We start from the raw sequence: 13,380 nt of genomic DNA, 5'->3' as shown, positions 1-13,380 counted from the left end.
AGGGGATTTGTAAAAGGTTCAAAAACACACACACACACATACAGGTGCAGGCATGCGCGCGCGCGCACACACACACACATATACAGGCGCAGACAAACACTCTTGTCTTTCTCAATGTGTGACATGCTGTTATTACCTTAGATAATCATCTGCCATAATTATCTTTGATGAGCAAACTAAATGAGGCAGTGTACAATATAACAGTGACATTAAAAATTCAGAAACTAACTTTTTTAATTGACAAGTACGCTGTCTATGCTCACATTATTACTTACCATCATTATTACTTTTCTTGGGCAGTCGCTGACCACTGGCATTTTCTGCTCGATTATTCCAGTTAATAAGAAACTTGAAGAGCTGCAGTTCTTTGACAACCTGGGATTTTTCCACAGTGTGTTTGCCTGATGTGACCAGTGCAGACAGCGACCTTTAGTCAGTTAACTCACAAATGATCTCATTAGTGCTCTAGTTAATCTTCACTGACGGGTACTGGCTTTCAGGTTTGGGAACAGTCAACTAAATTAGAGGCACACGTCTGAATGACAAAAAATGCACACATCTCTGAACTTGAATAATAAACCACATGAACAACACAATGCTATTATAATGTAATAGGACTGGCTTTGTCACACATTCACAACACATCAATATGCATGAACACACACGAATATAGGAACACTGGTGTTTGTTTAGTAAAATTCAGATTGCATAAAGTGGAATAAAGTCATCATTTCATTATTGGTTGTCACATCGGATAAGTAGTGCAGCTGAATGGCGGCTTCCTCTTCACCGTTAGGCCGACAAACTGTGAGTCATGTGTTTTAAAATCCTGATTTATTCTGAAACGGAGAACGTAAAACCTAAATCTACTGGTGACAATATACTGACAAAGCCGTTTTGCTGGCAGTGTTAGACAGACAGCACAAAGCAGATTAGGCTGCTGTAAATGAATAATCTAAAAATATTAGGACGAGTTTAAGAAGATAATAAGCTTCACGATAAGCAGATAAAAGCTCCTGATGTTTCCCCTTCTCATGTCTAAGTCTACAAAACAGCCTCATTTATAATACATGATATGCCACATGATACCCGTCTACTGTATGTTGTCTTCTATAGTTAGTGCTTTTGACACTAGAACTCATGAATACTACGATTTTTGGCAGAAAACTCTTAAATCTTAGATGTCAAAGCTTACATTCATGTGCTTTCATTACCACACAGCAATAATCTTCAAAAACCTCTTCTTAATTTAAGACAGCTAAATATTTACTGTGATAGATTATCTTTAATCAAGCACTTTGCCAGTCCCAGCAAACTGGAATTAACTGAAACCAATTCATGACTATAATTGTAATTACAGCCTGTAACTTGTTGATTGGCTCTAAATGATGAAAGTGCATTTTTAGATTAATTTGTCTTGGAATTAATTTTGTATTTTTGTTGAAGAAGACGTGTTTTTTTTTCTCATTCACATTTGCAAATGGGTCTGGAACCTTTCAGTTTATTTTAAATTTCCAAGGGGCCTTATCAATGATCTCAGAACAAAATGCCCCTGGAAGCAATTTCATAGAACTACAACCAATTAAAGCAATGGAAGGTGACACAGAAAAAAAAACTAATTTAACTTTAAATAAATCATATGCAAAGTACAGCAAACACATTTTTCTGATCAACAGATGCTGCAAGTGGAATTTTTTGTTCTTTTAGAGAAAATGTACCTTCTACTTTGTTTTATACGTTTGTGAGACTGGACTCAACAAACCTCTCCACGTCAGCAGCAGACTTTTTGGTTGTCTGCAGAAGTGCTTCAGTGGCACTTCACTGTCAGTCTTTACCTGCCCCGTCTGAGATAAGTGAACGTGATTAGACAGAAATCAGTCTGAAGGAGAGAGGGGCCAGGTCCATCTCCGACATGAGATGAACATGAACTCACTGATTGGTCTGAAGTTATTCTGCTCTGCACATCAAGCCTAACACACACACACACACACACACACACATACTCACGCACTGTCTACACGGGAGATGGCACTTTTGATTCCTCTCTGCCCTCCCTGTCTTTGATTTATTTATTTTTTCATCCTTAACTCCAACTTCTCACCTCTACCTTTTCATTTCCTGTCCTCTCTGCCCCTCTCATTTTCTTTATGTGCCTTTCCTTTTTAATCTCTACTCACTGTGGCACTGTCTGTGTTTTGCTTTGTTCTTCGGGGTCATGGGTGAATGTGTGTCTCTTATTTGAAGTGAGAAGAAAGAAACGATGTGGCTCAGAGCTCCAGTCGCTTCTCTGAGTACAGAGGAATTTCACTGTTACTGCTTTTCTCTCCATGGTAAACAACAACGCTGTGCCTTTGCCCCCCCCCCCAGTTGTCCAAAGACCAAAATCCTCACCCCAGTCTCGTATTAGCGTTGTTGATCGTATCTCAAGTATAATGTATAATTGAGCAAATCCAATTATATTCATCATTTTACTCCCCTTCAGGTTCTGTGATCTCTAATCAAGGTGTAAAAACATTAGACACCCGCTGTGTAAATCAGTGACATCGACTGAATCCACCAAGCATTTAATACCGCTGTTCACCCCGACTGTTTTGATTGATAGACCTTTAGTGGGTATTTATCATGCTTCCTAAAATGTTCCTATAGGCCCCCAAGTTTAAATTTACATCTCAACAGCCTTTATAAATATAATTAGAATGCTAACTATTATTACATATGATTAGGAGGTAAATAAACAGGTCTGTACTTTAAATCTGTTGCATATTACACAGTTAATGGGTTTGAACATTGACATCCCCTCCCCAGAGAAACACATGATACATGGTAGACATTCTAGTTCTCAACCCAAACTATTCAAAACCAAAGCTATTGGCTGAAAGATCGTGGCTGGGAGCCGTATTATGGTTTTTTTGACCATCATCATAGTTCGCTGTTAGCTCTCACAAAATTGTGGTTGCTGTGGATCACTGGTTCTTTGGTCGTCCCCACTCTTAGATCAGGGCCAATTGGGGCAACCTTTTGCAATGCCCCTGCTTTCTTGAGAGACCTTCATTAAAAAAGTGGTCTCATATAAGCAGTTGCTGTCCTAGTTGTTATAGTTGTGTTTGGGTATCTAACATGCTTTGTAATCCGAGGTTGGAGGAAATCATTGAGAAGGGATATAAACTTGCAACCTCTTGTGTTTAAAGATTGTCCACATTGACCATCTTACAACAGCTTGTGGGCAGCATGAACATCTTACATCTCCATGTTTCAAGCCGAACATGATCGTGCCTTGTTCACAGATTCTTGTACTAATTATCTACGCTGATGTTTTCACCCTGAGGGAACAGCCTCTGGCTATAAAGAGATGATCCATATCACAATACAGTGGGAAATTACTCAAATGCCCTCTTTACTCCTTCTTCCTCTTTCTATCCATTCTTAAAAGACCTCCTCCACGTTTCAACATCTACACAGCATTAGACCAGCTCTACTTCCTTCATCTGACAACCTTTGGTTCATTTAGAAGTGTCTACTTCGATTAACATGGTTGGGTGAGATGTGATGTCCTGACTTTTAGTTTTGAATTCCACATATTTTGCTGAAAGAGGCTAATCACTGTTAGAGGCCTAACTGTGTAACATCTCATATGAGTGGGAGCCCCTGCTGGTAGAGTGGGCGGAAGTCTGAGTCACACACAGGCAAACATTGTGTGAGAGGGATGTGTGAGCGTGCTTGTGTGACATTCCCAAGTTAGACTTTAATTAATGAACACTTAGGAAAAAGCCTGTCCTGTGCTGTCCTGGCTCTCCAGGGCATCGTCAGTGTATTGGTTTTAATTCAAAATCCTTTTTTCTGACACCACTGAGTCTCTGAGACTTACATGTACACTACCGTTCAAAAGTTTGGGGTCACTTAGAAATTTCCTTATTTTTCAAAGAAAAGCACTGTTTTTTTCAATGAAGTTAACATTAAATTAATCAGAAATACACTCTATACATTGTTAATGTGGTAAATGACTATTCTAGGTGGAAACGTCTGGTTTTTAATGAAATATCTACATAGGTGTATAGAGGCCCATTTCCAGCAACTATCACTCCAGTGTTCTAATGGTACGTTGTGTTTGCTAATCGCCTTAGAAGACTAATGGATGATTAGAAAACCCTTGTGCAATTATGTTAGCACAGCTGAAAACTCTTTTGCTGGTGAGAGAAGCTATACAACTGGCCTCCCTTTGAGCTAGTTGAGTATCTGGAGCATCACATTTGTGGGTTCGATTATACTCTCAAAATGGCCAGAAAAAGAGAACTTTCATGTGAAACTCGCCAGTCTATTCTTGTTCTTAGAAATGAAGGCTATTCCATGCGAGAAATTGCGAAGAAACTGAAAATTTCCTACAACGGTGTGTACTACTCACTTCAGAGAACAGCACAAACGGGCTCTAACCAGAGTAGAAAGAGAAGTGGGAGGCCCTGGTGCACAACTCAGCAAGAAGACAAGTATATTAGAGTCTAGTTTGAGAAATAGACGCCTCACAGGTCCTCAACTGGCAGCTTCTTTAAATGGTACCCGCAAAACGCCAGTGTCAACGTCTACAGTGAAGAGGCGACTCCGGGATGCTGGCCTTCTAGGCAGAGTGGCAAAGAAAAAGCCATATCTGAGACTGGCCAATAAAAAGAAAAGATTGATATGGGCAAAAGAACACAGACATTGGACAGAGGAAGATTGGAAAAAAGTGTTATGGACAGATGAATCAAAGTTTGAGGTGTTTGGATCACACAGAAGAACATTTGTGAGACGCAGAACAGGTGAAAAGATGCTGGAAGAGTGCCTGACGCCATCTGTCAAGCATGGTGGAGGTAATGTGATGGTCTGGGGCTGCTTTGGTGCTGGTAAAGTGGGAGATTTGTACAAGGTAAAAGGGATTTTAAATAAGGAAGGCTATCACTCCATTTTGCAACGCCATGCCATACCCTGTGGACAGCGCTTGATTGGAGCCAATTTCCTCCTACAACAGGACAACGACCCAAAGCACACCTCCAAATTATGCAAGAACTATTTAGGGAAGAAGCAGGCAGCTGGTATGCTGTCTGTAATGGAGTGGCCAGCGCAGTCACCAGATCTCAACCCCATTGAGCTGTTGTGGGAGCAGCTTGACCGTATGGTACGCAAGAAGTGCCCATCAAGCCAATCCAACTTGTGGGAGGTGCTTCAGGAAGCGTGGGGTGAAATTTCTACAGATTACCTCAACAAATTAACAGCTAGAATGCCAAAGGTCTGCAATGCTGTAACTGCTGCAAATGGAGCATTCTTTGACGAAAGCAAAGTTTGAAGAACAAAATTAATATTTCAAATAAAAATCATTATTTCTAACCTTGTCAATGTCTTGACTATATTTTCTATTCATTTTGCAACTCATTTGATAAATAAAAGTGTGAGTTTTCATGGAAAACACGAAATTGTCTGGGTGACCCCAAACTTTTGAACGGTAGTGTAGGTACGCACAAGAAATACAGCATCGGCCATTTGTTCAAACAGCAGTTGAAACCACCTGCGTGCATGTTCCTCACAAATTACCTCTTGTGGTCAGGCTAATAATATGACTTTACTTTCTCAGAAGCAAAGAGCAAGAGTTGCATGGTGTTATCAAAGATCGAGTGCTGTAAAAGCTCAAACTTTGCATCCTATTCCGACCAAAAGTCACCTTTGGCTTCTTTTAAGCAGGACCACAATGCTTTCCTAACCTTAACCAAGTTGTTTTAGTTGCGTGACCTTAAATCTTGATGTGGCAAACCAGAAAAACCTCATGGGGATATGGACATTTTTTTATCTTACTCTCCAACCCTCTTCTAAGTTGCACATGCACCTCAACAGTATTGAGTGATTGCATCTGGAAGATTTCACAGTGAGACATGCGTGTTCCTCACTGGTCACCACAGAAAACCTGAGGTGTTAGTTTCATGACCATTAAAGTTCATTGGTTGATGCACCAAATTTTGGGTTTTTGGTGCTTATTCAGTCCATTGTCTGGTTTGTACATGACAGTTGCAATTTATATATGTCGTCATTTGTTTGTTTGTTAGTTAACAGAATTCGGCAAAAACTACGGAAATGGAGCAGATCTGGATAAACGTACTGATCCAGGATCCGTATTTTTCAATTTCTTCATAGTCCCATTTTCAATGGTCTAAAAACCTGTTAACACCCGCTAACATCTGGCTTTTGTCTGCAATGGAAAGTGATTCAATTGGCACTCACCCCCTGTGAGAGAGGGTTTACCTGCATTTAAAAAAGCTGTGTTTATCCATAATTGTGGTGTAAAAAAAGATATAACAGACGGGGCATTTGCCTTGGTGGAAGCATGCATTCTCTGAGTGCCCCTTTAGTCTAAATAATGATTTCTAGTATTTTATTGTATCCAAGACCCTTAAAGAGAGAAAGTTACTACACTACCCGAGCTGCTGCATGTTGTTTATGAAACATGCTAAATGTGAAATGTATTTTTTATTGTACTAGGCCTAAAACATTATAACTGTTTAAAGAAATAATATAACTACTACCAATGCGATACTATTTGCATAACAAAGTTATGGAGTCATGTTGGAGAAACTGTTAACCTCAACTGGCTCCATTTTAAAGTAGCAGTAATGACACCACTTTTTCAGTCTGACTTACACCCCATTAGATTTTTTTGTGTAAATGGTTTGATGTATAGATATTGTGGACCATTAGCACCGGGGTAAAGGAACCCCATACAGGCCCATCTGTGATGGGGGGGAAATGAATTTTAAAATAGCCGCTGTGCCTCTATAGAGAATCCTCACTACCCATAAGTGCTTAGTTGAGTAATTTCAGAAATAACAGAGCATGCACAATCTAATATTTCATGGTATTTTTTACAGCAGAATGGAAAAAGTTGAGAGCCGAGTGCATTTGACAGTGTGTGCATGATAATGACCACATTCATTTGACAAACTCTGACCAGGGGATGTGCAAGACCTAACTCCTAAAGCTTCTGGTAAGCAGAAAAGTTTTTCTGGCGAGAACTCAGGTCACATAAGAAAGTGTGTTTTGACATTTTAAGAAGAAAAGCACTGACTGTTCTTATTGGCAACGTGGTGTGACACTTATATACACACACACACACACACACAGTTGTATCTCCATGACCTCAGAGGATTTTATATTAACAATTTATTTCCTGGAGACTTACTCTACTTCCTTAACTCTAGCCCAACCCTAACCTTGAACACATCATCACCTTTAAATTTAATGATTTACCTGATGGGGACTTTCTTTGTGTCCCCATAACAGGTCGCTGCAACATGAGTAATACCTGGACCACACATACACACACAGCTGACCACTACACTATGTACTGTTGAGTCAAGGGAAAAAAAGGAAAAGAAACCAGAGACATAAACCCCCAACAGCTGGTGCTGAATAATGCAGCGGACACACATGGACACACACACACACACACACACACACACACACACACACACACACACACACACACACACACACACACACACACACAAACCTGCCTACACCTGGTTTTTGGGGTCTAGGGGGCATGAAGCTGGCATAAGGCCTGCTATGCCTGTCAGAACCAATCAGAGCATCCGGCTGAGGGCTGGCATTTACAGCTGATTTGTCAGGATCGGCGGGCCCACGGGGTTTGGCCAATAATAAGCCTCCACCTGTGGTGATGGATCACCTGTGACACAGCTGGCCACACAGGGAGAGACATGGCCACTGGCATGCTTTGAGACAAGACAGGACCAGACGCAGAGAGGGAGGGCGGGAGGGAGAGGGGGAAAGAAAGGAGAGCAGGCGTAGAGTTTTGCCTCTTTTCAAAAAGAAGTGGCCGGAAACCTCAACAAGTCAAGTCTGGGTGATGTTGAGATTTACAGTAAACAGAACAGTTCAGATTTGGCACGAAACACAACCATTTATCACCTTCTGTATTTTTATAAATGCACAATCATTCCTAATAAGTTTAACCATTTAATTGATAGTTCAATTGCCGTTGACCCCAATAAGTCAAGAAATGTAGCAGCATTACGTGTGTAAGTGCTGAATTAAGCAAAGTTAATTGTTTAAATACATATATACAATTGTAAGTCTCACTATAATCATAATTAAAGCGCTCAGAGGAACTCGAGCTGCCTGCAAATTAAGGATTTTGACAGCATTGATGATGTGTGATACTTTTTTAATTAGTTGCAGCTTATTAGGCACAAATATGAGCTAAAAGTAGTTATCATACAGTAAGTGTCTACTCACCTGTCATTAAACAGAGATTTAAACAGAATTGTATTTAAAAAAAACGAAGAAACGGAAACCTTTTCATTGTGGATCTGCTTCTTTATAAACAAATAAAAAGAATATGAAACCAAATAATGATCAGCTCAGTTTCTGACTGCTGACAGGTAGAGGAGGGTTGACTGTAGGCAAGTTCAGGCTCAGACAGGCGGAAAGACAGATGTGAGTGGGATGTTTGGAGATCAGGTAAGGAGGAGAGAGGAGAGAGTGGAGGAGAGAGGAATGTGCAGCATTATGTGAGGAGTACACAAATGGCGTGTGCACACTGTAACTAGACAATGGACTCCTGAAAGCACAAACATATCAAATGGAAACTACAAAAGTGGCGCTATTAGTCTGATTCACTGAGCACGTAATATGTGTGGCGTTAGAAGAGCCTCAGCTTCCTGTGTCAGGACTCGACCTGCTCGACCTACAGGACGACAGCAGATGGGAGATTTACTTAAAAGAGTTGTACACTCAAAGGTTTGACACATATATAACATGGTCTTTCCGTTTGAGAGCAGGACCTTTTAGGTTTTGTAAAGCTTTCACTCAAAACCCTGCGCTCACGCTCAAATATTCTCTGCTTGTGCTTAGATTTCTGGCTTCAGCTTTTCTCCTCAGGCTCACGTTGCTTTTGCATGCATGGAAATACTAATCTCAGATTTCTCCTCTGCTCTACTTGGATATTGTCTTCTGTGCTTGGATTTGTCAAAATCCCCCAACCAATAGAATACATTGTGTAGTGTTGACTGGTGAAATTGTCAATCAGCAATTTATTTAGAGTGCAAGCACATGGTTTGAGCACAAGCAGGGCACATTTGAATGCAACCGCAGGGTTTTGAGTGAGAGCAATACCAAATCTAGAAGTGAAATTAATAAGACCACGCTCTTATATAAAGATAGGAAAAAAACTAATTTACATAGAAGTTTGAATGTAGAAAAATGCAATGAAATAATGAGAGATAGATAATGAGGCAAATACAAATATAATAAAAGTTCCTGTGGAAATGAGGAAAAATATAATTCCATTAGATAATTAATCAAAAATGTTTTAAACAAAACAAAATCATTACTTACAGGTAGTTTCTACCCTCCCCTGTATGTTAAAGTACTTTCACATATCCTGTCCCTAGGTTGGAAAATCATCCAATCAGCATGTCTGTTTGACTTTTTTCAATATGTCCCTGTACTTTGCTGTATGTGACTTCAAATAAGGAAAAGCCAGGGACGCACACACAGACAAATGCCCCCATGCACAAAAAGTCCAAAATCTCCACACACTCACACAACCCCCCACATACCCTAGTAAACATTCAAACCCACAGCCTTCACTTAGCTCAGTGCCTTGTCAGTCCTTCTGTGTCTTATTTTAAGTTGCAGTCATCAATAATGGATGTGATGAGGGGAATAATTGATGGGACCCACAGCTTCCTCTAATGCTGCTTAGTTTGACGGATGAAGGGACAGAAGGAACTCTTTGGTGAAACCGTCCTCCACCCACCCACCCACCCACCCACACTCATATACACTCACACTTAGTTTGATGGATGGATGAACAGCAGGAGCTCTGCAGCTGGATCTTTTTCAGCACTTATTCAGCAGTTATTATCTACATCATTTGGAGCTATATTAATAAACTATTGCCCAGGAACCCAATGATGGGCTTTATTCTTCATTCTGTGTTGGAGGTGAAACGCTGCTACGACATTTGTCTACTAACCAATAGGAATGCAGCATGTCATTATGCCTGCATCAGGCAGAGGCTGAGGAGCAGAGAGCACACAAAGTAAACAGGTTTAGGTCAAATTAGTCGCTTTTACTGAGGTTTGAACGGGTCATATACTTGGAGGCAGTTTAAAACAGGCAGACACAATCAGACACAGAGCAGGCAAAATTACAAAACCAAAAATCCAAGCCACAGGTCATACACTGAGAGACCACACCAGGAAAAATGCATGAGAGCTTGTACATGACAATCTGGGTCTGAACACTAGACTGAACACACTATATGAAGGTTCTTACCGATTAATGAAATCTCAGTCTGAGATTTGCTCGCTGGTAGAAGAAGGGGAGGAGCGTCTGCTCCCCACAGGTGCACCATCACTTTGAATCCTCACTGTGTGTAGTTTGACAAATTTGGAAGGAGTCATTAAGAATGAGCGAATCATCTACAGGTGCCGTGATCCACCGAACCAAGTGCCCTCAGATGACCCGCTTTATGAACGAGTGAAATTCATTTAGAGGATGAATCATGAAGGAGCAAACAGGGCTCAGAAATATATATGACCACTCAGACAGAGACGACAAATGTACAACAACGGCTCAAGGTCAAACTTTAAAACTCAGTCTAAAGCAGATATATTAATGTTGTACCTCAGAGGGACTCGTGCCCTATTGATGACCCAGATCCCCAAATGGACCCTGTGTCTTTGTCCAGTCTCTGTGTGCATGTGTCTACATGTGTATATGCATGTGTCAAGACCAGAGGAACTAAAACAGCTCTCTTAGCATTAAAAAGTCTGCTCTTGCCTTCGGAGATGTTGCCGTCATTTTATGTGCAGCGACATCTACTAGCTACGGCAAGGCTATTTAAAAACTGTGGAGAGGGCACAGGAGGGTGTGAGGGAATACAGGGCCATGGCATAAGTGTGTGCTGGTTGTCTATGTACATCTCTAAGGGTATTGTTCCCTCTCCTGTTTCAAAATCTAGCTTTAGTCCCTAAAGCCCAAAACAAAACATTAACCAACATGTCACACAGCAAAACTGATAGCATCTGACTGTTTCCTCTCTATCGTCCCCCAAGCACAAGTTTGACAGGGAAATCATGTTTTAATGTATTCTGTTTTTTTTTTACACACTGTCGAATTAGCTCTACATTAAAAAGCATAGCTTACCATGGATTTCTATTTTTATTTTTACTTTTATTTGCAGTCTTTTTTCGTGTACATTGTGCTTGAGTGTAGGTACAAGCAGTGTGTTCTCTGTGGTCAAAGCTGTGGTAGACTTGGCTGGTTCCTCAGGAACATGACTGCCATGTTCGAAAAAAACAGAGCAGCCATCTGTCAGGTTTCATGCACGTTGTTTCAGCTGTTTTGCATTTGTGGTGCATGACTTGCAAACAGATCTTTCCATGTACACATATGTACAAACACAAGTATGGAAGTGGTTGGCATTGTGTGGTTGTGTGTAGGATTGTGTTTGCACAGGTGTAGGTTTAATGCAAACACTTCTCTCTCTGTGTGTTCTCTTGTGCATGACCATGGCGGTGACTGAACGTGTTGTCTCCACACTTGGCTGCTATTCATTGGCATGTACGTGATTTGTGCGTACACTGTTTTTCCAACTGTCAATGTGCCTTTCAAGGACCCATCACGAGTGACAATGGTGGAGAATTTCTCACTTTATCTTATAGTTTTCTACGAGTTTGGAACAACTACACATAAGTAATTTTTATTATTCATTCTTTTTCGCATGAATAATAATCAAAAATTCAGATGGAAATAAAGAATACTAATGTTCTGTGTAGATTTAGTTATCTGCAGTGCATTATTTTAACAATTGCGTCTTTGCTATTGTATAATATTACCAGGGTGTATTTTAAAGGCACATTTCAAATGGGACATGACCATTCGAAGGCTCATATCTTCAATTCTCTTTCTATAAACTGCTGGCTGCACTTATATAACCCCCGCTCTCTTCTTTCTGTTTAATTTTATCCTGCAACCTTTCCACTGTGCTTCTTATAAGTAGCCTGCCCCGAGTTGTTTCTTTAAATAACCACTGAGTCAGTCAGAGATGCTGTGTTCCAGAAATAGTTGTATTTTGCTGTGAAGAACACGTCTGCTGGATTTATTCATTTAAGGATTAAAACTGTTCACAAATATTCTCCCCTGCTGCCACGTCTGCCTCTAAAATGCAGAGGTTTCTTTTTCGTAAGGCTTGGCTTCGGATTAGTTTGGATGAGACCATTGAACTGCTGCTTCAAGACAGGGAGCTGGAAAGGACCATGTCAACCCACACACACATTATCTAGATATTCAGACAAGAGTAATGAACCTGACTTATGTGTATATTCACACAAGTCTCCTAATTGGCGATTGGAGGAAGACTGTTAACCTTTGTCATGTCATTAGTATTGTTTCCAAAATGACAGATGCCTCATCCAAAGTGGCACTCAAGATGTATAGTGTAAATATCCCAGGGGCCCATTTATCAACCTTTCAGCCTTCTGACACCAAAATCCCACCATGTATATCAAAAAGGAATTTGATATACATGGTGCACACCGCAGGTAAATGAGGGTAATAACTCCCTGCTGTCTAATTTGCATTTAAAATGTTATTCATGACATATATTGACCATTCTTGACGAACAAATGAATATACAAACGAGAGCTGTTGTCACTGTGAAGCTCTCTGGGTGTTTGATACTTTGACATATGACCATACCACTCAAAGAGTATATGATCCTCATGGACCTTAAGGCATTGCGAAAATGTCACACACACACCCGCACACACCCAACCACCTTTCTATGCCTCATGTCATGTTATTGCCAGCGATCAAAACGTGTATATATATATATATATATATATATGTATGTGTGTGGCTATATGGAGTGTAAATAGTGTTTGCTTAAAACCTCGTTGGTCAAGCTAATACTTGACCAACGATACTTTGCACATAATTCTGTTTATGCTGGGTTGATGATTAATAGGCTATCAAATTGCTAATGGATGGAGAAACCAGGAAGAAAACACAATTCATAAATTACTATTAGGTGGAGGACAGGGTCAGATTACTTTGAACTGTAGGCACTGAATTGGTTCTGAATACATGGCATTTTTGCAATTAGGGACTTAATCCATAGTTTTACAAAACAATGTAAACTAATGTGATAAACCCACAGTTTTTTTCTTCTTTAATTTTGGTGAGTTAACTGAGAAGTAAACTTACCTCTAAGTGTTTCTCTAGATTTGAAGTAGAGGTCTTTGCAGATGACAGCGATTGATTGAATGAGAAGTACCTCGTATGTACTGACATCTGGCCACATTAAAGAAAGTATACCACAACCACAATCTTTGC

At 40.3% G+C, this 13,380-nt stretch overlaps 1 protein-coding gene across 4 annotated transcripts in view; it reads left to right on the top strand.

The window, feature by feature from the left end:
- Positions 1-13,380, top strand: part of grid2 (glutamate receptor, ionotropic, delta 2) — a 442,863-nt gene that overhangs the window by 190,027 nt on the left and 239,456 nt on the right. Inside the window, exon 1 of one of the 4 annotated variants that reach the window (XM_034595241.1) lies at positions 6,980-7,000. The exons of the other annotated variants lie outside the window; for them this stretch is intronic. The gene's annotated coding sequence lies outside the window, so the exon portion shown is untranslated. Of the gene's footprint in view, positions 1-6,979; positions 7,001-13,380 lie in introns of those variants that run through there. 4 annotated transcript variants of the gene reach the window in all.

The sequence above is a fragment of the Hippoglossus hippoglossus genome, chromosome 9 (assembly GCF_009819705.1).
Source record: "Hippoglossus hippoglossus isolate fHipHip1 chromosome 9, fHipHip1.pri, whole genome shotgun sequence".
Taxonomy (NCBI): Eukaryota; Metazoa; Chordata; class Actinopteri; order Pleuronectiformes; family Pleuronectidae; genus Hippoglossus; species Hippoglossus hippoglossus.
This window is presented reverse-complemented; position numbering and strand designations above follow the sequence as displayed.